This window comes from Haliaeetus leucocephalus, unplaced genomic scaffold, assembly GCF_000737465.1.
Source record: "Haliaeetus leucocephalus isolate CR32 unplaced genomic scaffold, Haliaeetus_leucocephalus-4.0 Scaffold139, whole genome shotgun sequence".
Lineage (NCBI taxonomy): Eukaryota > Metazoa > Chordata > Aves > Accipitriformes > Accipitridae > Haliaeetus > Haliaeetus leucocephalus.
In genome coordinates, this window is record NW_010972575.1 from 55,953 (window position 1) to 83,348 (window position 27,396).

A 27,396-nucleotide genomic window follows, 5' to 3' on the forward strand; every position below is an offset into this window, starting at 1 on the left:
TAAAGCATGTGTCAGTCCAACAGCTGGCTCCCAAAAGGTTGAGACTTTGGAACTGTTCTAACAACTGTGTAAATAGGTGCATGGTTATCTTTTGATTGCCCTATACCTGGGTCTTCAGAAACCTTTGTAACTGTGCTGTCTGTCAGGGGTTTTGTGAATAAATACTTGTGGTTGCTTATGTCTTAACTTGGCTTCAGTTAAAGGTGATTTCAAGGTGGTTGGCTAGCATTAGGACATTCTATTCCTATGAGTCTTTTGATCCCTAAAACTGGCGCCTAGCACACTAAAATGGTGTTTTGGGCATTGAAAGGGTGATGGAGTTGCACTGAATTCCAATGAGTATTTGGAAGCATGGTTGCAGAAGTTGGGGAGAAGCATGTTAGACTTAAGTTTGTGATAATGAGAATGCAAAACTGTTAGTAGGACTTACGGGCCCTGTGCAAGGTGGGTGTAAAAAATGAGCTGGAATCTTCACTTTTCATTGTTAATGCATTGGCAGACCTAAAAGCAGTATTATGAAATAGACTCAGGTCAAAATGGGCAATAAATAAGCCAGGAGGTTTATTTGGTTGAGGTTAATGAGATTACACCAGTGTAAGTCAGAACCAAAGCAATTTGAAGCTATGTCTGCAATACAGTTGCATGTGTGTTTGTAACGCACATGGATGTACCTGAACTAGCTCCTGTTTCAGCAGCTGGAAAACACAGCAGTGTAAATTCCAGAGGGCACTGAAAATTTGATGTTGCTTTTCCTACCCAAGCTGGTTCAAGTATATTAACAGTTTTAGAAGGATATCTTAGACTGCAGCAGACTTAAGCTATACCATAATTTTCTTGGGCTTTGGTACTTTTCCAGGCTGTTTTCTAAGAGCTGTGCTGCTTGCTCAGACTGATAGCTTATCAATATTTTTGCCTGTGAACTCACAAAACTGAGTTTTAAACTAACTTTAGAACGTTAAAATGTTTTTACTTTGTTTTGTAAAAAAGATTGTAATATTTGTCAATTTCATGGTGGTTCTGTGAGTTTTGACACATAATTTTTTTGAACTCTTGAGCCTGAGGTAAAAATTTGGGGGTAAGTTGATAATACATGATGTCTCGTTTTATCGTTTAAGATATTGTGCTGTGATTAGAAGACTCTGCACAGTGGTGAAATAACATTTCTTACAGTCAGACTTTTTGGAAGGAAATTTGAAGGTTTTAATTACCTGATACTACAGCAAGTTAACCACATGCCATAAGACGCTAGAAGGCATTATCTGCCTAGTTTCTTATTCCTGCAGTAGCCTTGTGGACTGCTCTACCAACTTCTGTGAAATATCTTTGAGCAGCTTCAAATTACTTGAAGCCATTTCTAGAAATACGGAAAAGCTTTACTTTTAAACAGCATGTAGGGTACTTGGCGCTTTGTGTTAATGTGTCAAACTACTTTTCTCCTTCTCCCACATCTGAAGTCTATCTTGGCTAAGAAAAGCAGTATTGTTTTGACTTGCCGCAACGTAGCTCTAAGTATTTGTGCCTAAGAATGCCTAAGGGGAAGTGACCTCAAGTGCCCTTTATCATACTGTTAAGACAATAGGTTAAATATGTGTGGATCCTGGAGGAGTGGTGGTCTGTTTTCACGCTAAGGGGACACGCAGGAGGAAAAGAAGAGCATATCATCCCTCATCTTGGGTGGACAGGCAGTTGATATAGATGAAAAGGATTTCTTTAAATTACTGTTTGTTTTAAAGAAGACCATTTGAAGGTTATTATTCTGATTCTGCTAAGGCCTAAATTTAGTCAAATAATGTGACTTTTATAGAGATACTGCATTCATGGAATCACAGAATAATTTAGTGTGGAGGGAACCTCAGTAGGTTTCTGCTCCAAACTCCTGCCAAAAGCAGGGTCAGTAATGAGGTCAGAATGGGTATCAAAGCTGTATCCAGTCAGGTCATAAAAACCTCCAAGGATGGAGACAACACATCCACTGCTGGGCTGCCCTCAGGATGACAAGCTTTCTCTGTATATCCTCTTGGAACCTCTTCTCTTTCAACTTATGCCTGTTGTCTCTTGTCCTGTAAAGAGCCTGGCTCTGTCTTCTGAATAACCTCCTTGTTGGTACTGGGGACTACTCTTGGGTTCCCCCAAAGTCTTTTCTTCTTCAGGTGAAACATGCCCCGCTGCCCAGTCTATCCTCACAGGGTCTGTGCTACAGTCCCTGACTATGTTAGTGGCCTCTGCTGTGAACTTGTTCCTGTTTGTCAGTGTTTTTTCTGTACTGGGGGGACAAGATAGGGCCTGGACACATAATTTTAAATTCGTGTATGATCTGAATATTGGTAAAGTTCTAAAGAAAAGCCAGGACAGTAGGTGGTCAGAGGCTTTCCAACAACCAAACTGGGAACATTTTCCTCTCCCAGTTTATGTATAAAAATAACCATAAGATGATGAGATACATATGTTTTAAACCCTTGAAGGACATTTTGACCAGAAACAATCTGTTCAGTTTATATAATTGTAGTGCTTCCCTTCTTTAATGAACTGCTCAGCTTGAAATGTAAAATGTGTTTTGCTAAATTTATTTGGTTATGTAACATTTCTTAGAGTGTTGTATTTAATAATGTCAGCTGTAGATTTTTCTTTAGTTTTGTATATGTTTTTGTTACATTTCAATTTTCTAAATGCAGCATGCCAGAAATAAGTTAAAAATGACTGTCTTGAAAACCATAGCCAATGTGCTTGTTAGCGTAACATAATTAATTAAAACTCAAAGTCTAGATAGAACACGTTAAGTTCTATCAGTTCTTACATAAAAATGCAACATAATGTGTCTTGTTTAATTAAAAAACGATTAGTACAAAGAACTGTTTGAGTGCTTCAGTGATTAAATGTGAGGAACAACAGCTTAAAAAATAAATGTGCAAAATGAGTGATTTATATTAAAAGTTCTCTTCAATTTCAATCATAACTTAAAGAAGCTATTTTAAATTAACTTGAATAAATCAATCTGTGTTGCCCTCAGATTGCTGAGTACTTAATGATACATAGTTTATATGCATGTAATACACATTTTTATTTGGTGGTTTTGTTTGGTTTTTTAATTCCCTTTGGTTCTGTAAGATTCATGGACTGTTAAAACAACTGGAACTTTTGGAGTATTACGGCCTTTTGTTTTTATCAAGTCATTAAACTTCAGCCAGCTGAGACCATTGCATACTGTTTTGCTGGAATGTCTTCTAGAGCTGGTTACAAGGGTATGCCAGTGGGATTGGTTCTTTTATCAAGCAGATTCTTGAGTATGAGTTCACAAGTCAGGTTGGTTTTAATATTTGCTTTTATTAACAGTTGCTCTGTAACCTTTTTGCTTACTAATAAAGTTAACTGTGGAATGTAAGTTTCTTCCCTTGAGGAACATAGATGTATGATGAATTGGTTTGCCATTTTTTGCATCATTTAATATCTATATTTTTTTAATAAGAGCTTGTACTATTGATATTATTTATTCCTAAAATTCTTTTCTTACTGAGATTTACTCTTGTACTTGAGAAGCTAATTATTTATGTAATGTTAGAACACTTGCCTTCTGTTTCTGTTTCTTTTTGTTTTATATTGCTTTTTAAATTCCATGTTGATGCCTCTATTACCAAATTAAGATGAGCTAAAATATTAGGCTGTTTTCTTGATTATTTAAGATTAGTTCAAAAGGGTAAAGAAGAATTTTTAAGAAATCTCAAATTGTTAAGCAAAATATCTGTGTCTTAATTGTTTTCCTCTGAGAAATATATCTGTTCAGAAGCAGTAAGTGTGCATGTATTAGCTCTATGGTGTTATTAGTTGAAACTATCTTTGCTCATCTCATTGGTTCAAAAGCCAATATAAATTCTCATCCAATACTTAATTTGTTATAATCTCTTATAATGAATTTAAATGATTATCTATTGTTTGGTGCAGTATCTTTCTCATCTTGACATAATTTCCTGTTACTTACTGATCCTTTAGAGAAAGAAACAAGGCAAACAAAAATGATGGACAAACTTGTGCTGTCAGGGAAATAAGACAGGAAATCATCCTCCCTGATAGCACACAAAGGAGAAGGAAGAGAGGCTAAGGGAACAAGAACAGTATAAAAGCATCCCTGGCTAAAACATACATGATGCAGCAACAGACTTAAATGGACTTGTAGACTGGTTTGGTAAGCTTACACAGCAGATGGTAGAAAAAGTAAAAGTTTTTTTTAAATTGTAAACGTGGACTTTCTAATATGAATGGTGCTGCACCACACACAAGATAACTGTTTGAAACCTATGAATAAAAAAAGACAGTCTCTGTCAAAGACACTGTGGGGAGAGCATAATATATCCTTACTCTTCTGAATGGTTATGTTTCCTGTGCTGTAAGAAAAGGAATTTTCTTCTTTTCCCACAACAGGAAAAACATTGTTGCTTTCCTTCCTCCCAGTAGTGAAGCAGGAGGTGAGTTTGCAGGCAGAAGCAGGAGCTCAATAGGATTCTGGAAATAAAATGGCTTAAAGTAAGGAGGGAGCAAGTATGTAAACAGCTTTGTCTCTTCATTCCTCCAGATCCCTCTCTGTTCTTTACCTTCTTACCATCTCTTTACTCTTCTTTTTCAGAACTTTACTGTCATGTTCAGTCACATCTCTCCTATTGTGGCTTTGTTGCTTTCTCACATTGCTTTCTCCAGTCCCATTAATAAAAGAGCTATTAGCTGTGCTGTTGTTCTCAGAGTCAAGTTTTTAAGTCAAGGTTTTAAGATTGCTGCCTGATCTTGACAGTAGTCAAGGTCTGACCTACTTGGAACGAGACTTCAGGGCCCAGATCCAGCCAAGTATTTCGTCTTTCAGTTTACATTGGTGAAACAACCTTTTGTCTTTCTGGATCCATTGTCGTTCTCAGATTTGCTAGAGCAAACTCCCCAGTCAAGTTTTGAGTGCCTCTGGATGGGAAAATGAGAATAAAATAAAATAACCAAAAAAGCACATTACGTAAAAGAAATACTAAGATCAGAAACTGTATGCCAAATATAGTTATATTTGCAAGCTGGGCTAAACTGTATCAAAATTGTCTGGGAGGCTGGAAAATTGATTTTCAAGTGGAGGAGAACTGTTGCTGGTTTTGAAGAGGAAATTAGTTTTGATTTGTTAATGGAAGAAACAAATTGCTTGTGAAAAACAGATTGTGAGAAGACTCAGTTCTGTTAGCCTCAGTGAGCAAGGGTGTGGTATTGTGATTAGAATTTATTTTGAAGTGTGGGGAATAAGAAGAATCAATATTTGTCTGTAAGGAAAAGAGACTGGCGGGTATCTTGGCAGTAGACTGTGCAAGAACTGATGTTTAGTCTGAAATACAGGGATAATGGGAGGAAGTCAAAATGTATTATGAATGAGGGGAAAAAAAAACCCCAGATGACAGATGGGTAAAAAGGTGCAAGAAAGTGTGGGTTCATGAGTGGTTCTGTACTGGAAATGCAATCAGTGCAAGTCCTTAGATGTGTCTTTTTAACCTTAATTGTTAATGTACATGTTTAATTATTCCAGCAGTTACAGCTGTTGGAAAGTACTGTGTTTTCAGATTTCAGTGAAGCTGATGTGTTGAGAATGGAGAAGTCCTTTCTTGTGATAAGACTTTGGAAAATTTTCTTTTGTAACCTCTGTATAGACAATTGATCTAGAAAAAGATTGATGCTGGCAGGCTTTTAGGGCTGCTGTTTATGCTGTGCTCAAGTGTCTTGCTCACTTTTTATTTACCATAAGGGCTATATATGTGAGCATTAAAGAATCCATAATTTGAACTAAAATTATCTCTAAAAAAATGAGGGTTTATTTCCCCAGCAAATGCCGTATCTACCATGCGTGCATGCACACATTTCTTGCTTATTTTTCACCAATAGCTTTTTAGTTTCTTAACGGTGGAATGAGCAGAAATACGTATTTCAGATTGTGGTCCTTTCCTCATTTAGACTGTGTGGTGGAACAAAGTAGCAGTTTAACCTTTTTGTTTTATCACATCTCTTACTGTCACAGATGGTGTACAGGATTAGTTTTGCAATCGTAATTTGTGATCTCTCCTTTCCTGTTTGTTCCTACATACTTTTATTTCCTTCTCTTTTATCTGTGTAATGGGTGCGGTCCTTTTGAAGGCATAATTAAAATACCAGATCACAGTACTAATGATGGTTAGTGAATTGCTACATAAGACTAGAATTGTTTAAGTTACTCAAACAATTTCATACTCATAAATACATAATTGTACATGCAATCTTTACCATAAAATGTTATACAATTTTGACATTTTTTATGAGGGAGTCTTTAGTAGAGTATCGTTGCATGCATAAATATGCATTTATAACTCTAGATAAAATTATAACATTCAACTGTTCTATGGAACATGGGGGTTAATATAGGTCATGATTAGAAAATTTCACATGCTTTCAAAATTCAGTTAGGGCACTGCAAATGTATTACTAATGCTACTGTTTCTGCTAGTTTCAAAACATTTGAAAAGTATTCTTGTTTAGCAAGTAGATCATCAAAATGCTACTGTTAGACTAGTTCATACAGTCTGGCTTTAGCAAATCTCATTATATGATTACAGCCATACTTAAAGTGTTAAATGGTGTGTACAAGTAATGAAAGAAATGGCAGGTCAGCCGTGGATTACAGACTGTATGTGGGAGTGTCTGTTAATTTGTCTTTCTTTTCGTTTTTGCCCTTGTAACCTGGAAATCCTGGTTGAGTAAAGAATGTCATGTTTACTATCAAGACTGCTAGGATAATTAAACTATTTATTTGGAACAAATGTGTGACATCTAGGCTCAATAACAGTAACACATCATTTGACATATGCAATTGTGTGTTTCTTTCACACAAAAAGTAGAAGATGAAAAAAACCTCTGATTTTTAGCTCACTAATAGTACTGGAATGAATGAAAGTAACACTGTAATTTAAACTTGATCATGGTTTGTTAGAAATGAAGTAATTTGCAGCACAGGAGCAAGAGAAATTTGGCAACGCTACCCTTAATGATAGCATACAAATGCGTTTTCTAGAACCTTTTTCTAGATACATTTTCCATATATATTTCTAGGGTTTATATAAATTTCTAAGTTAACTTGTTTCCCCATTAGAAGTCAGTCTGTGAGTGCAGCCTGTTTGCAGGTAATCCCATCTTGTAAAGTTCAGTGGTCACATAAGTAGCCTGATCAATAATTTATACTTTAATGGATTATTTCTAATTTGACAGCCGTTACACAAGAAGACATTGCAGATTATCAACTCTGAAAGCAACTTGTATGCTCTTGAGTGATAACAAAACGAAATACTAGGGAGAGCTGGCTTTTTTGTCTTCTACAGAAAGGGAAAAAAACCCAAACCCAAACCTCTCAACGAGGCAGAACGAGTTCCTTTCAGGAATCCTGCTGGTAGGAAAGGAAGGAGGAAATGGGAAATGGAGAATGCCCAAAATAAACAAAGGAAAAGGAATTTCAAGTGGAGAACTTTTACAAAATACAGAATAGAGCAGGGGTATAGATTAAATAGGAAAGAACAGAAGAGGGTGTGGGGTTTCTTTTTTTCCCCCCTCTCTATTTTCCCTCCTTTTTCTTTCTTCTGTCTTTGAGGGTAGGGAGAGGATTATGATGTATAAAAGAGAAGGGAAGAACATAAAACCAGAGGAAAAGAGTTGAAAGGGATTTAGCTGCCAATATAATTATAGTACTGCTAGACTGGAGACTTGGCTTGAGAAGTATTTTGAGGCTTTGCAGGCCCAGTATAGGTGATATATTTACATTTGTGTGGTAAAGGGAGAAATACTTAGTAACTTGACTGAGTCGTGCTACCACATTGGAAAAGCTCCTGAAGTGAAGGGCTATTAAAGGGGCTTTTCAGCAGCTGAGCAAAGGCAATACAGAAAGGACTGATTGGAGAGGAACTGCAGCTCTAGGAAGACAATTGAACTACGTATGGGACAGCTTTGGATTTGTAGAAGGAAAAAGATGTAATGACGTTTCAGCTGTTTTGGCCGTAGTGGAAAATACACTTGTTTCAATGAGCACGTTGTCCATTCACCAGGATCTGGGCACTGGCATGTGAGGCCTCTGTCTAGCTGTACCTCCCATATTAATGGTGTGATAGAAGTTTCCCAACCAGTATGTCAGTTACTTACAAACACATAAAAGCAGAGTATAAAGGAGAATAACAGCACAAGTGTTTACTGTTTTTGCTTGCTTATAGAGTAGAATTGCTAGTGAGGTGGGGTAGACAGCATTAAGGGGAGGAGGTTTGGGAAGGCTGGGATGAGAAGGTGTGTGGAAGCTTAGTGTCACTGTTGCCAACACTTCCTACAAACAAGTCTGATGAACAAGAGGAATGAGGCTCTTGAGCAGAAAGCACTGAGAGGGATGACAAAAGAGAAAGGGTTAAGTTTGGAGTACTGACATGTTCTTCGATGTCCGGGGCCTAGCAGGCAGGTAAGGCCATGCTACTGCAGCTGTTCCTGAAGGGCTGGCTCCATAAGATGGGGTTTTCCGTGCTGCCGGGAGCCTGTTGGTTGAGTCGAAGGACAACCGAATTAACTGGAGTGGAGTAACATAGACGGAGAAGGCTAGAAGGTTTGTATTCGTCATTGTTTTATTTGTAAGTAGTACTGCTGCTGCGGTGATAAGGGGTGGGCATTAAGCTGGCAAAATCCTTGTGCCCATAACAGCATTGTTATAGTAGCTGAAGGAATTCAAAGAAATACTGTTTTAGGGATACATACAGGTGGCTTTCATCAAGGCACTGATTCTGTTATTTGGTTGTATTCAGTATAAAATAAGGTCCATAAAATGTTTAGAACGAAAGAACAATCATAACTGCATATATGATTACAGCCCTTGAAGCAGACAGATTTTATGTGTCTTTAAAGAGGATCTGCAACCAGTTCATATTTCTTTGTTCCTGTACATTTAAAAATAACCAAACACCACTATTCAAAAGGTTCAGTATTATCATTAGAAACCTAGCTTCTGATATTTACCTAGTTTAAAGTACCCAGCTCTTTCAGGACTCAGATTAAAAAATGCATTATATTAATATACAAAACCAACAAGTAAACATGTTAGACACCTTAATCTGACTGAGCTGCAGCTTGTTTAATTTGATTTCTAGTTTTTTTGCTGTCAGGATTCAAATATTGTTTCACTGCTTTGGCTTTCAGCCAAAGCCTCATGAAATCCACAAAATTAATTTGAATGCTTCTCCATTTTCATTTTGAGCTATGTGAATGTGATAAACAAAAATATTTGAGTAATACGTGACTCAGCTAGTAGCTGAATAAATCTAAGCAGGTTTTATGTAACAAGTTTACTTTTTAATTAAGGTTGATTTCTAAGTTACTGCTGAGGTAATTAAAAAGTGGTTGCTCTAGAGAGAAGAGAAGATACAGCATTTGGGAGGCAACCACCAAGTAGTACATTTAGCACCCACTGGACTTGTTACTTTGAGAACATTTCTGTGTAGGAGGTCCTGTTGTTTCTTATTAAATCCTTGATGTTCTTGGTGTAAGTTTAACAAGCTTCCATGTCCCATATCTTTCTTGCAATGTAAATTAAGTGTTGGGAAGACGTATGGGAAAACTCCCATACCAATTTCCACTTCACTTGAACCTTTTAAATGTAACAGAGGGTTAGGGGCAGGACGGCAGAGAGAGGACCGCACAAAGCAGGTTATAGTCCTTGCTTGTATTTATTGGCAGACCAGATTGCAGAGAGAGACAAATATTTCATTGTAGTTGCAAAGGGAAGAAATTATTTAATCTCCAAACATTTTACAGTTAGGAACATCTTTTCCTCACTAAAATGGTTCTCCTCTGAAATTATTTCATTTTGTTGTCAAATTGAGAGTACTTATTTGCTGGCTGATGTAACCATCCCATGGCCTGTCCTGTCGCAAAGGGTGTTTTTGAATTCTGTTCTACTTTTATCTAGAATCCAGAAAGGTACTGTGCATTTTCAGGAATTGGTCTATGTCTCTACATTAACTTTTTTTTTATTATATACAGATTGAATTTGCTGGTCATTGAAGTTAGTGGACTAAAATACGAGTTTCCGTCATATAGTCTAGCGAAGTATATTGTAGAGTACTATGAAACATCCTTCAAGTTTGAGGAAAGGGCTTGTCTCATTGTAAAGTTTGGTCTGCACTGCTGGAAAAAGAAAAAAAAATTAAATCTTGTTAGCTCAAAGAAAGTTTAAAACTGAACCAGCCACTTTGTGTTTGGTTTTGTTGCATAGCAATGTTCCTACATAAGAGAAGAATTTTGGGTTACTGTTCCTTCTCATGCAGGTCTTGCAATTGTTTCACAGACTTTCGTGAGTCAGAAGCTGCTCCAGCAATTTCAGTGATTGCGTCAAATATGTACAACTTCAACAGTGACAACAAATGTTTATAAATGACAGTTTTATTCTTTGATATAGTCTTGAATTTTTGCAATTGTTAAGAATTTTAATATTTGTAATTTATTATCTATCTAGTCTTCAAACTAGAATAATATTAAATAAATGTCACTCCTGCAGGGACTACAGAACTGTATTCCTATTTGGGATTTCAGCCAGGTGATATGTAAAGGTAAAATTGTCTCCACCCTTAACGACTAGGTCCCTTTTATATATATATATAAATTTTTATATATAAAGTATATAAGTAAAATGGAATGTGCATAATGCTGTATGTGTATATATACAAAGAAGACATAACCTGTTCCATATATATGGGTGGTGCTTATAAGATATTTTTACTGCTGAATTATATTGAAAATTTGTATTGAATTCATTCTCACTATGCCAGTAGTTATTATAACTACTACTTTTCAGGGCACACTTAGTTGTTTTCTAGGTGTAGCCTGCAGTTTTCTTGGGTATCTAACTTTGCATTTGTATCATTAAAATATATTTCTTTTGAAAGAAGGTTTTATTTGAAAGGGCAGTCATTTTGTCTGATTGCTATTCCGGTTCAGAGCTTCTTAGTACTAGATTAACATTGGCATGCTGGAACAAGTCCAGTGAAGGACCGCCAAAGATGAGTAGGGCTGGAGTACATGATGTATGAGGGCCTAAGAGAACTGTGTGTTTCCATTTGGAGAAGTCTGAGGAGACATCTGTTTGTTGTCTCCAGCTACCTGAAGGGAGTTTGTAAAGAATATGGAACTGGATTTTTTTTTTTTTTTGAAGGTACATGGTGTTTGGATGAGAGACAACAGACACATGTGAAAACATGGGAAATTTTTGTTAGGTATTAAGGAAAGTTTTTTTTCAGCAGGAGGGGGGTCAAACACTGGAACAAGCTGTTCAGGGAGGTTGTGAAATATGCATCTTTGAAGATGGTAAAAACTTCACTAGACGTCATAATTTGACCCTGCTTTGAGCAGGGGTATTGGACTAAATGACCACCATAGGTCCTTTCCAACTATATTAGGCTATCATTTCTTATTATTAATTATAATTTATATCAGTGTTGTCACTTTCACCTGTAATAGTTGTGACTTTTGGTTTTGTTGCTATATGAAAACAATGTATCGTTTCATACCAAAGAAAATGTTTGTTTGAATTGCACCTGTGTGTAAATAATCATAACCCCAGGGTAAACAATCCTGCTTGGTTTTGATTCCCTGTTGATAATTACTTGGAGACTCTAATTAGTATGTATAGCAACCTCTCTAAAGTATGTTTTTCACTTGTTTCTTGAAGTGGAACATAATGGGTTACTAAGTTGAAATACTTGCAAAAGGTTGCTGAACCTGTACAGATATTTTTGGTTAAGAGTCTGACTATGAAAGAAGTATGCTCATGGCCTTTTTCCTGTATGAAATCTTTTCTTTTCAGATTTTCCTTGAGTCTCTTTCTAAGCGAATGTAAGTTTCCGGTCATGAACCAGCTTTTTCTTAACTCTGCTGGTTTTCCTGTAGTTTAGAGAAACTTTGATTTTCAGTGTTGCGTTCACTGAGGATACAGCTCCCTGTCAGTGTATGTCAGTGTTAGACTGGGGCATGTTCCCATACATTTCTCTGCACCTGTGCTAGCAGTCCTGGGTCTGTGGAGTGAAAAAATGCAGAGAACTGATCCTGCTGAAAACTTGTAGTCCTAACTGGAATTGGTTTACTGAATGTTGTCAGTACAAATAGAAGTGCTGACGTAAGGGAGCAAGTAGGAGTACGAGATGAAAGTGAGAGTAGGACTTTAGTGTTGCAGATCTTCACAGGTTTAAGCTAGTGTGAAACTACTCTCCTCCAAGAAGAAATTAGGATGCATTAACCTTCATATTTGAGACTCTTTTTTTTATTAGTAAATTTGGTACTAGAGTTACTTAATAGTTAAATAATTAGAGTAATATTATGTTTTTGTAATGATAAAATAGGAGTGTGGCTGGTTTTGTAGGCATTCAAAATCAGTTGAGCTCCTTGTTCAACTCAAAACGTAACTGTGTCTTGCAGGTAAATTTGCAAGTAAATGCACTTGGTTCACTGGATTTTTATTTCTGTGACATGTTTATGCAGTAAGTATCTCTCAAAGAAATGTGTAGTTTTATTAAACCCTTTAAACTAGGAGAAAAAGCACGCTAGTATGGGTCTTGCTGCCATTGTTAATTTTGTTTGTGTTGGTCTGTGATTAATGTCAGCTCTTGGCTGCTGCTGTTCTAGATAGTTCTGTAATTTGAGTTGGAAATAATGGATATCCAAAGCCAACATACCTAATTCTTTTAGTGATGAAATACTTATATTTAAGTATACTTTCTTCTATTTCAAAATTTCTCTGCTTTTTCGTGGGGTTTAAATGGTTAAATGGATCTGTTTATGTACTGAAAAGCTAGCATGTAGAATTATTAATCAGGAACACAACCTGAAAGATAGACAATATAAGGTAAAGTTCCTTTGGACTTCATAAATTACACGTTGATCCCCCATGCGTTCAAAAGATTTTGTTTGAAGTTGCAATAATGATAAAGCTCGCCCCACCCCCCCAGCTTCCATGGCTTTGCCAACAGCTCACTTAAATAAGTACTGTAAATTGTGTTGATATTTTCAAGAACGCCACTTTTATATAAGAACTTTTTCAGAACTCCAACTCTTCAGAACTGTCTGCATTCTTCCCATACGTTAACAAGATGCCTAGCATTTGTATGAGAATTGAATGAAGGTGGGTTTGTGGATTCAATTTTCTTGTGGTCTGTCAATTTTTGTGTGTACCACATAGGTATACCTAATATCCCTACCTTACATTATTAATTGAATGCTTCCCCTACTGCTGTTGCAGTCAGTCTGTGTTGTCTAGTGCCCTATTTGAGATGCAGGCTTTCCAGTTCATGCGGCTCTCTCTGCTGGTCAACATATATAATCAGCTATGCCTTAATAAAAGCACAACCAGGATTTTCCCTTTAGTATATGCTTGTCTTTTCCTACTTAAGGGTCAGGAGGCATCGCTGACGAAGATCAGCTGCCTCCCTCTTCAGGTCCTTTCAAGATCTCTGAATACTTAAGTTGTATAATTCTACCTCACCCCATGTTGTGTTCCAGTGTGAGTCATTGTCCTTGCCAAATGGATTTGAAGTCCTGCCTAATCTTGCTGCAATGTTCTGTGTCTTCCCTTGAGAGGGAAATGGCCTGCTTTCTTTTCCTTTCTTGTCCTGTTTCCCCAGTTACTTTAGTATCGAGTTGTTATTTTATAATGGCTTGTCTTATGTGATGCAAGGACTGCTCATGGTAGGTATTTTCTTCATGTCCAAACAGATCTGTCAGATGTGCTGCTTTGAGTTTGATTTCATTACTTGGAAGTTGAATTGTTGAGTGGATGATAACGTTTCTGTGTCTTCTAAGTTAGCTAAGTTACTGTGATTCTCTTTCCCTTTTGGGTCACAGAAAAAGCAGATTGCCTAGTCAGTAGGATGGCAGAAAACAACTGTAGAAAGTGGCAAGAAAAGATGGAGAGAGGAGACATTAGAAGAGAAAGAGGAAATTATATGGAAATTAGGAATTATGTGGGATCTTTTTTTTTTTCCCTCAAATTATTATCTCCAACTTAATGTTAGAACTCAAATATCTTCTGGTCTGATGATTTTCATGTTTAAAGCCAGAGTGATTTTCAGAATTGTCAGACATGCCTAATGCCCATCAAAATCAATTACTCTTTTGAGTGATTTTTATATTTTAATTCAGCTAAGTGCATCCTTGTAAACCTCTGAAAACATGGCAGAAGTTGGCCAGAACATTAAGCTGTCCAAATCTGTGCCATACAATTGACAAGATAGATGAATATCCATCTGGAATATGAATCTAGCAGATAACTGTCACCTGTCTGTATATTCCTACAAAAGGTGCTCCTAAGATATTTTTTTTTCTTCCCACCAACCTACCCCAGTGATGATTTCAATACAAAGCCATCTTTATCCTGAGTCTAATACTAGTTTTGGGTGAGAAGTGAACACTGAATTAATCTGATAGTGGTGACAGAGGCCTGGAGTCTTGTGGGTATAAAAAAACCCTATAATACTCGCTATGTTTTTCTCTTTTAGGATAATACCACATATGATTTATAAGAATCTGCTCCCTTTTCTACATCATCATTATTATAAAGGCAGATGATGAAAATCAGTTCAGTCCCATTCCATGTGCTTCATTGTGCGTTTTTGTATATTTCAGGTTACTTTAATTTGAATTGTAAGCTTAGTTTGCCTAATGCTGTAATACTTCTGTTGAAGATGAAAAAGTTCAATCTACTTTGCAAATTAGAAGTACCCCAATAGAAGTGCATCAGCTCTTACTTTTCCCTGTCTTCATTCTTTGTAAGGAGGAAAACAGATACATTTTGGAAACTTAGTAGTGCTCAGATTTGTGTTACTGGTCTCAAAAGACCAGTAATCATCATCTGCCTTAGACATTAGAACTGAATGTTTCATGGAGTTGAAGCTTTCTTGTTTCAACTGCATGAAAGAAAAAAAAAAAAGGCATGGTTGGTAGGAACTGAAATATTGTCAAGGTGCTGTAGAAGTAAATGACACGTATCAATTCATATCTGTTTGGAACAAAAATAAGTGCTAGTCATCTTAAATGTTGACATAAAAATGTCCAGTTCATCTTGGTGTTAGCATTTATCACTTAGCAGGAAAACATCTTTGTAAAGTCAAGTAAGAGAATAGATTGATTTATATGTGATTCATCCACCGATCTGTTGTGACACTCAAACCTAAGACTTAACAAATATACTTACCTGGGAGAAAATGGTAAGTCTCGAGTAATTGGGAACATTTAGATATTCACTGTAGTCATGGTGTGATTAGGCAGTACAAATTAATTTAATCCATCATCTGGCAACGTGAAAATGAATTAACTTACTTGAATTTTCTCAAAAATACACTGAAGGTTTTTTCTTCTTTTAAAAGATTTTGTATGGTATAACCAGATGATGTATAATAGTACTGATCAGTCACTTTTTCACTCAGAACTGACTTAAGAAAATGAAATGCAGTGGTCGCTTTCTTCCCTTGTGCACTATGCCAACTGGGTTTTTGGGGGGGGGGGGGTGTTTGGTTTGGTTTTTTTTTTACTTAACCAGCTGCCAGTATCTTTCTTCTGCCAAGCAGTTAAAGCTCTTTCCTTGTTACACGTTGCTGGTCTTGATCAGTGCCTGAAACACTGCTGTAGGCTTTTGGCAGTGACATGGGAATGATGCTGCTGGGAAAAGGATTAAAGATACAAGGTAATGTGGTGTTAGAGTAAAATGTATGGGGAAAGAATAATGAGTGAAACTCTCAAATAAAACACCTTTGACATAGAAAGTCTGACTGTTCTAAAATCGGGAAAGAAGGAAAGGAGTATAATGTGTGAAGGCAATCCCTGCAAATGGTTTAATACCATTCTGTCTTAATCACAGGTAAGAGATTTTCTGAAGATAGACGAATACAAGAAGTCTTGAATGTGATATTAACAAGGACTACAGTAGTTGTGCTATAAAGAGCCTGATCAACAAACAAGCACTTGTTCTACCTCTTTTCAGGTGTTGTTTGTAAAGAACACAAAGATGATTTTGTACTCATCCTGGCTTAAGATGTTTGTAAATCTCAAATCACTGGGAAAGTACTGTTGTAAGCTTGTCCTATTCCTGAGCTCTTTCCTGGGCCTTCATTCTTGGCCACTGTTAGAAGAGCTAGATGTGCCTTTGGATTGATCCTGTATGCCTGTTCTGAAGCAAGCGAACAAGCAAATGTCTTGAAAAAAACATAGAGGGAGAGAATTAACTCTCAAAATCATGTTCTTCTGTTGTATTTATTCTGCACCTAAACTACTTGTAACAGAATTGTTCTGTGGGCAGTTAAAAAGCAAAACTAGTTTGAAATCATACAATGTGCTGAACACTGAGGCTGGCTGAGGAAAGACCTCTAGCTTTTGGTCTTACGGGTGACTGAAACGTGCTCACTGAATCTCTGCCAGTAAGCAAAAAGTGCATTTAGAGCAGAATGCTCAGGAAAGCAAAAGGTGACTAAGTATATGGAGTAAGCTTTATATGCATTAGGTCAAAACCACTCCAAAACTGCTATAAAGAAATAAAAGAACCTTAATTGCTGTAACTAATTTCTCTAGAGATTCTTCAAAACAGGGATTGGATTTACTGGTGTCAGAATGGTTGTATAGCAGTTTGAGGAACAGGAGGAATGAATGCTTCATATAGTTGAAGGAAATGGAAGTGATAGGCTAATGAAGAACTGTTTCATAACTAGTGAGTGTAAAGAATTGAGTCTTTCTTTCATTGTTCATCAGTTATCATGGAGTGTAGGTGTTCATCCTTCACTGGAGGAGTAAAAGTAGCACCGTGGACTATGAGGATCAAGAGACATTAAGGACGAAAGAATGGGGCTCATTTTGGAAGGAAGCAACTATTTAGGAGTTGAGCTTTTGAATCAAGAAAGATACCTGTTCTGAGTCTTCAATGGCTGTAGGGGAAAATGCATGCAACGTGATAGCTTTGTGATGATGCGTCTGTCCAAAAAATATGGCCTGTGTTTGTTATCTTTGTTGCTAAGTTCACATACTTGAAAATTACATGGCCGTAAGCACTAATTAATTTCTTTCAGACTGTCTATGCTAGTATAAAGTATCAGTCTATAAGAGTTTTTGTCGAAAGCTGTTGTATTGTCTGGTATGTCTGCAGTGGCCACCGGGCTTCAAGCAGCCGCTCTGAGCAACATCCAAAGAAGTATTAAATAGTAATATAGGAATTTACTGGGCATCACTCTGCCTGTTTCTTCTCCTGTACAGTAGTAGACAGTTGAATCTGGGCAGTAGTCAGTAAGAAATTCACATCTTGTACTGGTGGTAGAAGGGAAATTAAATTTTTCAAGCTTATCACATTGGTAGTCTAGGGAAACTGTAATAATCACAAAATCATTTGTGATGAACTGTATCCTGCTGTGATACCTACTGATTGTAAAACTGATACTTTACTGATCATAAAACCTACGTACTATGAATTAAAAAACCCCACACTAGTCTTGCAATTTAGGCAAATGCTTGAAGTAAAAAAGCAGTTATCTTTAATTTGAATTCTTTCCAAAGGCTGAACAAAATAACTACTTGAAAGGCAGGTCCTGTCTCTAATTTTCCATAAATCCATCATATATATTATGATAATGGTTTGTAAAGCAGCTGAGGGAAGCAGTTGTACCACAAGTGCATTTAATTAACTTTGACAGCTGGTTCAGTGAATAGATAAAACATACACCATCCACTGTGGGAGGGTTGCTGGGTGTTGTATATTGTACAACCTCTCTCAAACCTAAATGAACAGGGCGGCTGAGGAATCAGGCAGTAGAAAGACCAATGTTAACTTAGCGTTGACAGGTTGAGGATCAGCTAATTGTGTTGCCCTTGCTTTTAGTGCTTCTGAACATCTAGGTTTCTTACTCCTTAATCTGTACTTGGACCTCTTCAGCTTCTGTATGGTTGCAAAGCCTTCAGACTGTATTACAAAAACAAGGTGTGTTGCAGGGGGAAGCCCTGTGGCAAGTAACCAGGAAATGACAATGCTTCAAAAGCTGTCTGGGAGCTGATTGTCCATCAAGACCACCAGTGAGTAGAGCACTGAAATGCATTGTACTGATTGCATGTCTGTTTGGCTAGAGAAGAAATTGGCTGACGTTGTATTTTATATATCTTTACAAAAATATATGTAGAATCACTGGAATAGTTGGCACACCTTGCTGAAGCCTGTTCATATTTCGGCTGGCTGTGTTAAAAGCTCTGTGGAAAACTAGGTAATTTCTTGTGTCCAGGAAGAGGCAAAACCAATGTATCTGAGCAGACATTTGCATAGACTGCCCAAGAAAAATTTGAAGAGCTGTGAAATCCACGCATGTGAGCTGGTAGATTGTGGAGAACCATTTCTTCAGTTCTGTTTTGTATGCACTTGGGAGACAGCCAGATGCTTATAATCATTTGTAGTTTGGCTTATTGTATGTTCCAGGTGATAAGAAAATAACACAGCTACTTCCCTGTTCTGCTTGAGAGTGGCAGATCACAGAGTACCTGGCTGGAACCACAGGGGTTAGAGCAGCTTTGTTCTTCAGGAGGAGTGTGTTGCTACAAGTATTAACTGTTCTGGTTTCTTTCAGTAAGACTAGCTGGGTCTGTAACAGGTAATGTTTGTCAATAGTTTGAGACTCTAAACATTTTTTATTCTTTCATTAGGAATATGTGTAGCATGTCCTCTTGTGCCATGCTGGTTCAAGTTTATTGAGGAATATCAGTCACTTTTACTGGTATTTTTGCATACTGCACAAACGATGAGAAGTTTCAAAAGATGATTTGGACATCTGTGTTAACATGGTCTTGCTAAAGTGCTCTACTGAAAGACTCCTTAAGCCTTCTTTTTTTGCCTCCCACGAATCACCCCTGATGGATTTCCCCCCCCCCCCAAAAGATCTTTTCTCCCACCTCTCATTTTCTGTCTGTTTAAAATATGTTTTTATAGATTTCATTTATTCTGCCTTCTTAAGCAAAAAGGTCTGGAAATGTCAGCAACGGGAGGGTGGCACTTGTAATTTTAATGCTCAAAGGCATTAGCTGCACTTCTGATGCTCAAAGGCATTAGCTGCCTTTGAGGTGTCTCCCATTTACTCCCCATGTTTAAAGAGGAAGAAATGACTGAAATCCTTGGCTTAAAGATCCTAATCACCACCCCCTGAGGCTCCATGTCATGGTTTAACCCCAGCCAGCAACTAAGCATGACACAGTCACTCGCTCACTCCCCACCCCCGCAGTGGGATGGGGGAGAGAACTGGGGTCGGGGGGGGGGGGGGTAAAACTCGTGGGTTGAGATAATGACAGTTTAATAGGACAGAAAAGGCAGGGAAAATACTACTACTAGAATATTCAAAACAAGTGAGGCAAAATACAATTGTTCACCACCAGCTGACTGACACCCAACCAATCCCTGAGCCGCGGTGCCCCTCCCGACTCCCCCCAGTTTATATACTGGGCATGATGTAATATGGTATGGAATAGCCCTTTGGCTCATTTGGGTCAGCTGTCCTGGCTGTGTCCCCTCCCAGTTTCTTGTGCACTCCCAGCCTCCGCTGGCAGGGAAGTATGAAAAGCTGGAAAGTCCTTGACTTAGTATAAAAACTGCTTAGCAACAACTAAAACATCAGCGTGTTATCAACATTATTCTCATGCTAAACCCAAAACACAGCACTATACCAGCTACTAGGAAGAAAATTAACTTTATTCCAGCCTAAACCAGGACACTCGGCAATGGGATCAAATCCTCTTCCATCAGTTTTTTCCAGCAGTCTAAAGGAATAACTAAATGTTGCTTGGAGAGCAATGGAAGAACAAAAGAAATATTTGATAAGGATTAAAGTAATACTTTCTCTTCCCTCCAAAAAGGGGGGGGGGGGGGAGGAAGCACCCAACCACCTGTGGTATATTTTTAACAGCAGCTATTCCTGCTTCTTATTTCTGCTTACATGTAGCTATGATTTGGACACCATGGGAATGGAAAATTAATGAATTTGTTACCCTGTGGTATGGGATGTGATCCTTGCCGTATGTTCTCCAGTATCTGATTTGGTAGCATGGGGGTGCTGGGCAGACTCACAGAACCTAAAGGAACTGGGAAAGGACAGTCCTTGGTGGGGAGTCACATAGACTTGGTTTACTGGGGTGAGTCTGGGACCTGATTAGGAGACACCATATCTGCCGGAGATGGGAGGGGAATGAGAGCGTCCTATATACTCATTTCTTACAAGATAAGAATGTAGAGGTACAGGAGATAAAGTAAGGACAAACATCTACCCTTTTCCTAGTTTTCTTGATTTCTGTCCCACGTATGACTCAGTGTGCTGTCTCCACCTTCCACTTGAACTGAGGCTCCTGCTTTTACTTCACTCCTTTCCTATCGTGGACTATCTCACTGCTCTGGTGTCTGTCTTTGCCCTTCAGCAAATAATCGCTATGAGAAGGTATTTTCTTCCCAGGAGTAGTTTAAACTTCTTCCCAAGTTTTCATTTGTACTCAATTACATTTCCAAAGGCTAAAAAAACCAGAATGCTTTGGCAGAAGTTGATTGTGGCAGGATGCCTTAATTTCCTTCCTCTTTTTGGATTTTTCTAGGATCAAATGAAGTCCAGGCTTTTGGTCTTGTTCAGTACTTAACTATGTATTTTCCTGTACCTACTAAGATCAAACAGGTTCCAACCTGCTAGGTTTTTTTCATTTGCCTGTGCATAATCATCTGTTTCACCTTGTGTGTATTACAGTTATGCCTTCCTAGCAATCCACTAACTTTTAATTCGTTTAAAACAATTATAATTAGTTTTAAACAAGGCAGAGTAGATGCTAAGTGACTGAGATTATTTCAGTTAAAATTTGAACCTGGTTCTGTACCAGTTGTGGGTGGGAGGTGAGAGGAGAATTTCTCTCTTTTAGAGAAGCTTGATGGGGGGGGGGGGGATAGGGGGGGGGGAAGGGGAAAAGCAGCTGTCTTTTGAGATCTTTGGGGTCAGAGTTGGCATACTTATCTGTGCTTTTGACCTAATAACACATTCCAGACTTGAGGACTATTAAAGCAACATCTGTGTTTTAGAGTAAGGGATTCTTAAATCTTTGTAGAAGATCTCGCATTCTGCTGTAACGGTCAGTTTGTGATAACTGTCATTCTGTCCTCTTTTCTCTCTTGATTCTTTCTTTTTTTTCTGCCCAAAGATTTGCTTGTTTTTCCTGTTTCCCACTTTTTCTTCTTTCTGGCAGAGACTGTGTACAACACCTAAAATGAGCTGAAGTCTTCAGGTGTGACTCAGATGCTGTGCATACATTGTTTAGAAGGACATAGTCTGAGAGGGATAATTTGGCTTTTGGAAGTTTCTGCATTAGATGAGGTGGAATCCTTCACCAGAGGATGAACCCTTCCATTACAGTCTCACTGTCAACAAAAGCATGTGGCTGGTAAAAGGAAGCACAAGGGAAGACTCAGTTATGCTCTACCACTTCTTAGATTATTTTGGTTTTAGGGGAGTCTCTAACATCCTTTATTGATTATGAGTCATCAAACTACCTTAGCGTCTTTTCTCAAAAAGAAACTGCTATACCATGTCTTGCAATTCTGACTGTGTCTGTCTGAAGTGACTGGCAAGATCTGTCACAGTTTATACTATCTCTACATGTGGTCACGGTGACGTATGCTGCTTATGCCAGTAGGTTGATGAGGTCAAGTGTTAAATGGTGATACTGTCTATGAACAGTTTTCAGGGGAGTGGGAGGGGAAGCATCTGCTAAATGAGATAAGCTTCACTTATTTTAGAACCCATGAGTCCTGAATGGGGATGGAAGAATAACAAGAGCCCATTTCTGTGAACTTGTTTTATTTACTGCTGGGAATAATGCAGAGGCATTAAGTCTACAGAGTAATGGCATTTAGCCTGGATCAGTACCACAGAGCCACTAAGAATCCTGTTTCTGTTGAAGGCATGAGGGATATCTTGGTCACCTATGAGGTACTGAACAATACAGCCACAGGCTTTGATAGGTATGTTCATAGTAGTGTCACAGTTGTTACCTAATTCTCTTTTTACTGAACTCTGAAGAGTAATTGAGAGTGGAAATCTTGACCAGTTTGCAGAATCATTGCGTTACTTTGAGACATTAAATATATTGCACCCATGTCTTTTCCTCTTAATGCCTTTTTTTTTTTTCCCCTTTGGTGGGGTTTGTTTTTTTCTTACACATGCCCTTTGTATTGAACTCTGTGTTCAGGAGAGTTTCTTTTTTCTTTCCCCTGCCTGAGGTTTGCCCTGTGTACTAAAACTGAAAAATGAAACTGACACACTGTGTATGGTAAGAGTTGTGGTAAGGGTTGAATTTTAAAATGGATTTCCTTTTGCAATGTTTAAGCAGTTTGGAGATTTCAACAGCACTTCCTTTATGGTGTTACTTAATTTTTCAGCTATTTACCTTCCTTGAAAGGAATTAGGAGGTAGTCCTTTCTTTACAATGAAATTTGTTCTATTAATTATTTTGTGAAACAAAGAATTGTGTTTGTATCTCATCTACTAGTGGCTTACATCATGAACTTAAATGCAGATAGTTTAGACCCTTGTACTTTTGTTACATCTGGAAAATAAGAAAGGTGACATTGTTTTATGTAAAGCACCCTAATACTGAAGTGCAATGCAAACTGAAAATATGAAGATTGCTATGTATAGTTATGGGGTTGTGCAAATAGGTAAAGATTGCCTAGAATAGTGGAAGTAACCTGATGGCACTGAGGCTGAGTTTGTTGCTGACAGAAGCATGCTCTGTCTTCTACAGCAAAGCTGCATTGTGGGGTTTCGTTTTTAAATAAATTTGATACCAAAGAATGCCATCAGAGATCTAAAAAATTAAGGCCATGGTCTGGCTTGTCCTGTTATTTGGGTGGGTTTTTTTACATTTTCTTTTTGTCTCTGTGCCAGCCAGTGGGATGTAGTTGCACTGTGAGCTTATTTGCTTTAACAAAATGAAACTCAACTCAGTCATTATTTGATGAATTGGCAGACAAATACAATGGTGTTTAGTTTGGATCTATGTGTGGGTGGACTATTTCTTGCATGTACTAGTGGTCAAAGTTACTATGTATCAATTAAGAAAAAAAAATCTATTTAAAAGATGGTTTCCTGGTAGGTGAGCAGGTGTGGCAAACACTTAAGGGCAGGAGGCACTAGAGGGATATCCATTTATAGGTACCAGTATCTATAAATGCCTGGTCAGAAGTGGTCCATTCAGATATTTTTAATTCCTTCTTAGGATTTTTAATTAGATATAGTTTGCTAATTGCAATATACCTTTAACAAATCCAGTAACTAACAGTATTAATAGTAATTTGTAGTTTGTTAGGGTCTATCTTCAGGAGCTCAAAGAATGCGTGAAGAGAGGAGAGACCATGGTCAGTTTTAAACTTCTTGTTGATTTCAGTGGGTCTCAGCAATCTGTCTTATTCTTGAAAATGTATGTGCAAAAACCTCTTAGAGTGACTAGTTCAGTTGGAGACATGTCTTACTCGGTGTAGTTCACAAGTTCCAATAAAACTTGGCTGTAATACACTGTATTTCACTTGTATTCTAGACTTAGCTCCAGCTTATCTAATTAGACATAATTGTGTTCAATGAAATAAAAAGTGTCAAAGAGACAGCAGTATCTTTAACAGGTCTTTTGGGGGGGGCTAGCTGGGTTTTTCATTTGTATCACATGGTTTGTTTTTGTCATCTCTTCATAGGCTACATGTTAAGTAGTGTGGAATACTGAACCTTTTCCTGTTTTGCCTTGGGAAGGGGTTCTTCAGGTCCATGAAAGTCTACTCCTTTGCAGTAGCTTGTTCCAAACCCTGGCAGAGAGGTCTGAAATTCTTAGTCTGGCAAAGCTGAGGTGAAGCTGCAAATAAGTATGTATAATATGCTGAAAAGTTCTGTAGAAAACTGAAGTGGTTTGCGAGTCTGAGACTGATCTAGGAAAAAGCCCATCTTGTTCTGTTATTTAGAGACTAGAGTATCCTAAATTTTGAACGGATCACCTTAGGTAGATTTGAGTTTTCCATCCAAAAGTGGGTGGGAAAATACCACCTTTAGGCAAGATTAAACCAGTATGATTTCTGCCTTGGAGTGGGGTCTAGCAGGAAGAACCAATGTGTCTTGGTTCGCATTACTGAGTGGGTACATCTGCAGAACTTTCTTTAGAGTAGTGGGAACTCACCCGAGATTGAAATGTAGATGAAAGCCCTAGACTTAAGGGCTCAGAGGCAAAGCTTGTGTTGGAATTTGACTTATGTACTGAGACACTTGAGTGTTTTAAATTTTTTCTAGTTTTTTGTCATCAGGTAGACTTTTAAGAATAGTTGAATAATTGTTCAGTGGGGAATTTTGTAACATAACTTTTTTATAAACAACTTATCAGTCTAAAAATCCTGTCGTGCTCTAAGTGTTGCATCTGTATTTTATAATGCCTTCTCATAAAGGAACTGATAATAGCACAATCTATAGCAGCGCATTTTGAAATCCAGAAAAGAACACTGTATCTTACCTCATCTTCTATATATTATAGACCAGTTACATTTTGGCTTTCCTTCACCACCAAGTTCAGTAACAGGGGTTTATCTAAAGCCTATTTTGCAACAGTGCATCTACTCTTGATGTTTTAAAATCAAGACATACAGAATCTACTGCCTTCTTGACTGTTTGTTCCAGTAGTTTGATACTCTAGTTTCTGAGAGAGAGAAAAAATGTTGTATTTGAAATAGGTATTTATTCTACAGCCATTGTATCCCCTATTTAAATCATTATTTACTTTTCCATTATGTGGTTTTTCTTGAATCCATGTCAAGTAGTCTGCCAGAGCTTTTTGATCTGTTGGGGCACAATTCTCACACTCTTGCTTTCTGCAATTTCCTTATGCTTTTTCAGGATGTAATATCAAGAATCATAAAGTTGTGTGTCATTCTTATTTCAGAACTTGGGGAAATATGCAATATGAATATAGGGAGCTCCTTGTTGAGTGTATCTTAATTGGGAATATTTTCTTTCTCTGAAAAGTAAAGTGTACAATTGAATTGCATAATCATATTCAAAACAGTTCTGTAAGTACTGGACATATAGGATGATAATTTGACTCTTCTCCAGTGGTGGTGGGGAAGCATGAGTCTGTCTCTCCCTTTTTCTTTTTTTTTTTTTTAAATGAAAACACAGAATATTTGAAATGTTACATTGTGAAGATACGGTTGTCTTAACTAAACTTTTCTTTTTCTCTGTCATTTTCATTAGAGTTTTGCAGAATCTCCACTAATAGTACATTTTATGATGAACCTTTGTTTACTTTCAGAGCCCTGGGTTTTTTGGCTTCCATTTTTTTCTGACAATCTGTGTTTACAGAGATAACGTGATCTTGGCAAAGCATGTAGTGCTGTATCTTTGCAAAAGCTGGCTGGTATTTCAGATAGGGAACAAGTGGAGAGCTCTCAGGCCATAGATGATTAAGGAAGCATTAAGTAAACTATCAAGCAAGTACATTTTCCTGAATTATAAAGATAAAATGTCAACATTGCTATCGTAATTATTCAACAATATGAAGCATTAAAATAGGGTTTAAAAAAAGAATGTATTACTTTTTTAAAAATACTCCAGCCCTTCTATCAAAGAACAACAGAAATTGCGATGTTTATGTATACAGTAATTGAACTCTAAATCATTATTTGATAGGCTTGTGAATGCATTTATATACTTACGGTTTTCAGAGTATTTGTATTTAATTAAACTTTCATTTACAGAAATCACCTGATTTCAAATATTTCTGTGGCACTGTCTCACAGGATTGTTGTTTGGCTGTCTTGGAGGGTCTTTTTTGTGTTTTGTTGTATTGCATTATGTGACCAGGCCCTGCTTCTGTAAGGATTTGTAGATGTGATTTAGTTCATGCACAATGCCCATTTGTAGCTTTGTTGAATCTGTATAGGATCTAAGTTGGGGGGCAAAGAGGGAAGTGTTGTGGTTTTGGGGTAGTTTTTTTGTTTGTTTTTTGGGGGTTTATTTGTTTTGTTTTTTAAGGCAGGTTTTTTATTAGCTGATTTAGATCTTCAGGTACTAATCTTGCCTAGGGTTTTAGCTGCTCCTGCAATACCAAAGAAAACTTAAATAAAAATGTAAGACAACTTCTGTAGTTTGCATTATATGGAATTACATGTTCTACGAACAAATGTAATTCAAAGTTAAGCACTTCTAAATAATATTAGTGTTCCAGGTTTCTGTAACTGATGTGTCATTGTAAAGAGCTAGCTTTGTTTCCTCCATAAAGCTTTAAGCACTTTTCCAAAGCTGTGGGGGAGCTGGAAACAACACCAAAATCCCCTAGAAACCCCTGCACCTTGAGGGAATTCGTACATGAAATTTGCATCAGGTCTGGCCTATGATATACAATTTCTAAACCGAAGTTGAAAAAGGAGGGTAGGCTGAAGATGAAGAGAGTCTTTCTGGAGAGTCCAAAGGAGCCACTGGCATCTATTGCTCTTGGCTGTTCAGTAGAGATTGCTGATTCACTCTGACTTAAATGTTATCCTGTTTACATGCTGACAGTTACTTCTGCAAAGGGCTAATTTGCTGAAGCACAAGTTATCCCACCCTTACTTCTGGGATAGAAGTAAGGGGATAACTTCATTCATGGAAATGTTTTCACATTTTTGATGACTGTCTCAGATTTACTAGTCTCTCCATCCCCCACATTTTTTACTGAAAAATGTTACAGGAGGTAAGGTCATGCATGTTTTGTCATGCAACATATCCAATGTTCTTGTCCAAAACTACTTTACCCTTTGCTTTTGTCAGGTAAAACTGGGAGAGAAAGAACCCACAACAGTGGGAGCAGCAGAGAGCAGAGAGACATCTTATGAATATAATATTGTGAAGAACGTAGTGGATCTCTTCTTGTTTTGTCTTTTTGTAGGCAGAAAAGGTGGCTGGGATTGTGATCATACTCTCCATGGTACTTAGCCTGTGTAGTAAAGCGTAGAAGTGTAATTTTAATCTCTAAAGGTAGAGATTTAGAATTTTGACAGAGAAGAGTAGTCTCTCGGTCATGATATTCTGGTTGTTGAAACTGGAAATGCCTTTTCATCTAGAACAATACAGCAAAGAGGCATAGCAATACTGTTCTGTGCAATTATTTCTCAGTATACATAAGGTGACTGCAAATTTCCTTTATCTGCCTTTGAATAACAGTTTTTTCTTAAGCTATTCTGATACTTGGCCACTAATCAGGGTCTTTCTATACTTCATTTTGTCCCCCATTTTTTTGTTGCTACTAAATTCAAGCTGTGTTGGAAGAGAGTAAGCCACAAAATAAAAGTGGCTTAACTGG

General features: G+C 37.5%; 1 protein-coding gene across 3 annotated transcripts in view; it reads left to right on the forward strand.

Moving 5' to 3' along the window:
* The first annotated feature begins 21,838 nt into the window (after positions 1-21,838).
* The window catches only part of JAK2 (Janus kinase 2), a 65,488-nt gene continuing 59,930 nt past the window's right edge, over positions 21,839-27,396 (forward strand). Inside the window, exon 1 of one of the 3 annotated variants that reach the window (XM_010586036.1) lies at positions 21,839-22,052. The gene's annotated coding sequence lies outside the window, so the exon portion shown is untranslated. Of the gene's footprint in view, positions 22,053-23,800; positions 23,939-27,396 lie in introns of those variants that run through there. The other 2 variants (XM_010586033.1, XM_010586038.1) reach the window with 2 other exon arrangements.